The sequence below is a fragment of the Octopus bimaculoides genome, chromosome 20 (assembly GCF_046866305.1).
Source record: "Octopus bimaculoides isolate indiv1 chromosome 20, ASM4686630v1, whole genome shotgun sequence".
NCBI lineage: Eukaryota > Metazoa > Mollusca > Cephalopoda > Octopoda > Octopodidae > Octopus > Octopus bimaculoides.
Window position 1 is genome coordinate 1,580,091 of NC_142947.1, and position 3,896 is coordinate 1,583,986.

Below are 3,896 nucleotides of genomic sequence, written 5' to 3' on the forward strand. Positions count from 1 at the left end.
ACTCATCGGACTTCTGCCGTGCTTGTGTATAGCTTTGAAAGAATATAGTCCAAAGAATCGACACCAGTGCTTATGTCTTTCGTTTGTTTTTTGTGGGGTGGTGATATGACTGGGACCTGTTCCCTAGGTTACTCTTGCAGGACTCTTTTGAGCTGAAGACGTTAACGAACCAACTGCGATCGGCGGTGGCTTGACAAACAGAGACACAAAGGCAGACACAGCTAAACACACACACACACACATTTATATATATAATATAGTCAATGTATGTATGTATGTATGTATGTATGTATGTATGTATGTATGTATGTATGTATGTATATGGGACTGCTTTATCTTACATGCTTGTGCCGTTTAGAAGGCCGTAGGATGTGATTCGAATGAGATATGATTTCTATTTCTAGCAGGTCGAGTGACCACCGAAAGACTCTTTGCTCTCTATTACGTAAAACGTCGAATGATACAGTTCTTCAAAGCAATTAACATTTTATGAAGACGTCTCTGGTTATCACCTGAAATTAAAGTGCACAACTGATAACAATCGAATAACGGCTATACGAGGTTACGATTGCTATTCTCAATACAAGACTCTTTCATAGCTCGGTTGGCACCTCTTCAGGTGTTCTACCGTTAAAACACCATATAAAGTGTCTGTTGCGCACACGACATACAGAATGTACAATAGAAATATCTATAATCATGCTATACACATACACTTCGAATTGGTTATGAAAATTGTTGTTTTATGAGTTGCTATATATCAGCCAACAATACGATCTCTGCTTCTCAATACGTTATAAAGTCTTAAACAGAGAAGAAAGCGCCGATTAAGTGTAGAGTGTAAAGTGAAAATACATTAAACTATCAGTGAGTGCGACTATAAAATCCATTAGACAGTTCGGGAGCAAAACATTCCGTGTCTGTCGATGAAAATGAATTAAGTTAAAAGTGAAAGTAAATTATCAATTAAAATATAACATTGATTGATATTAGCAACTATATAAGTTGACGTAGTGTAGACTGAGATGAGTAGCGAGGATATTTCATAGAAAATATGTAATAAATATAGAATATTAACAGGTATTGTACGTGGTGGAAACCTTTTATATGTGTTATATAAACACGTAGAAACACACACAAACACACACACTTACATAGACGTTAATGCCGTAATGTATTTACATATACAAACACAAATGTGCGTATACATATACATACACACACACATATATGTATGTGTGTGTATGTATATATGTATATATACATATATATACTCTATATATACATGCATGTGTAAGCCGAAACAGAGAGAGAGAAAGTGAGAGAGAAAGAGTAATAATTAGAGTAATAATATTTATATGTATATATAGATGTGAATTTACATATATATGCATATAAATGCATGTGTCCATGTGTGTGTGCATATTTATGTGTGCGTGTGTGTGTGTGTGCGTGTGTGTGTGTGTGTGTATGTGCGTGTGTGTCTGGGTATGCGTGTATTTCTATGTAAATATATAGAAGTTAATGCCTTTTGCATCATATCTCGGCGTATCGCTTCACAGATTACTCAAACGTTTAAAGAGAAACTGCTTGATTATACACAAGCGAAAATTTCTTCAAACACATCGAAGTACGATTACACATCTATGCATCGAGATACGATTGGGTGTGCCATAAAAAATACGGTTCCCCCCTTCTTTTATCGATATACTCAGAACATCACATTTTAATCTATTCTCTCGTGGACTACTTGATGCTTTCATCTCTTCACTGATGTGGTTACAAAATATTGGTGTGTAGAAGTTTAAATATTTATCAATCTATTAATATTATTATTATTATTATTTTATAAGCTTATCATTCAGGGTGCGGAAAATCCATGAGATAGGACACACAGAGCAATAATTAGTGGGTATTTGGATATTCCTCAATAAATATTGGTGGAACTGTCTGCAATAATTGACTTATTTCATGCAAAAAACGATAATAGTTCTTTACAAACTGGGATCGAAACGTCTACAAATATTAACGCTGATAGGCGAGTGGTGTATTATATAAAGATCTGTATGATATTTATGAATATTAAGGTGTGGAGCTGACAGAATCGTTAGCACGCCGGGTGAAATGCTTAGCGGTATTTCGTCTGCCGATACGTTCTGAGTTCAAGTTCCACCGTGGTCCACTTTGTGTTTGATAAAATAAGTAACAGTTAAGCACTGGAATCGGTGTAATCGACTTAATCCTTCCTCCGAAATTACTGGCCTTCTGCTAAAATTTGAACCAATATTGTTGTCATTCATTCACCAAAGATTGGAAGAAGGAGGTTGTAAGAAAATTTGAGAGTGATTATAATGCTTGCGTGTATATGTGTCGGTGTGTGTCGAAGTATGTAGCTGTGTGTGTGTGTGTGTGTGTGTGTGTGTGTGTGTGTGTGTGTGTGTGTGTGTTGTGAATATATCTTTATGGTGTTTGCTTTTTTTTTTATTGTTTGCCAGATTGGTTGAGCTCTCTGATCTTTTTGGATATGTTTTAAATTATTCCAGGTGTTTTAAATCCAGTTTGGTTTTCCCACTTTTGACAGACCATCATAATCAACATTTTGGAAAAATATCAAGAGTCGAAGTTTTCAAGAACATCCTGAGTGCCATTGACCAAATCAGTGTTATCGGAATTCTGAATTTGGTGTAAAGTTAAGACTACATTTTGAATCTTTTATGCAGTTTGCTTTTTATAACAACATCTCGTTGTGATAACTACATTACGTTTAGTTGTGTTTGTACAAGATATTCTTAAATACTCGAACGATTAATATTTTCTTCCCGCTTGTCTAAAAACTTGCTACTTCCTGTAAAACTTATTTTTGTTTTGTGGTCCTTTGTATGTTGTCTTCCTGTTTCTGAAAGATATTTTCGAGTACAGCGATAACAAACCAAGGATCAATCTCACGTGAATACTCCTTGTAAACTAACAGCTTTTTAATTTTAGCTGAAGGAAAATTTCAAACATTCCTCCTATTCAAAATTAAGTAAAAAGATGATTAAATACGCAACGCGAAAAGAAAACAGTTCGCAAAAATATTCAATCCGAATCTAAAGCGGAAAGAGAGATAATCAGTACCAAATACGGTTTTACTTCCGGACCAATTAATATGATGCTTGACTGCGCTGAAAGATTTCATGTTCTTCATCCAAAGCGTGCCAAACTCTTTTAATATTTTTATCAAACATCTTTTAATGTTTTTAAATTCTTAAATTATTTAAATTTGATTGCAAGCAAGATGACTGTATCAAGAACACTTCTGTGATATATATATATATATATATATATATATATATATATATATATATATATATATGCGTACCTGTAGGCGTATATATGTGGGGTAAGTATGGATAAATATATACATATATATGTACGTATGTACATATACATACACACACTCACACGCACACACACACCCACACACACACACAAACACACAGGTAAACACAGTTATATATATATATATATATATATATATATATATATATGTACTTCTATGAGTGTTTGATATACATACGTCTGCATGTATTTCTGCGTACGCACGACTGTGTGCATGTGCACCTGCTTGTCACAAATCAGCGTTTATCATCTTATATATGTATCATTAATGGAATCTCAATTCATCTTAGCCAGGTGTAATTAAGACCAATTAATAATTACCGGGAAGCGCTGCAGTCTAAAATCAAGACAACCTCGTTGTTAACTTCTCTTATATAATTGAAATATGACTAAATGAGTTTAAACAGGAGTGAATATTTGATAAAAAACTCGCTAGTCAAGCAAATGGCTTAGGGTTCAATCCGAAGTTCCTTTTCCACATTCAAAATTTTCACTTTCAAAAATTATTTGCAAAT

General features: G+C 34.1%; 1 long non-coding RNA gene across 1 annotated transcript in view; it reads left to right on the forward strand.

The window, feature by feature from the left end:
• LOC128250327 (uncharacterized) overlaps positions 1-2,689 on the forward strand; it is a 10,745-nt gene extending 8,056 nt beyond the window's left edge. The window contains exon 3 of the long non-coding RNA XR_008266354.2: positions 2,544-2,689. This is a non-coding gene — a long non-coding RNA (uncharacterized LOC128250327). The remainder of the gene's footprint in view (positions 1-2,543) is intronic.
• The last annotated feature ends 1,207 nt before the right edge of the window (positions 2,690-3,896 follow it).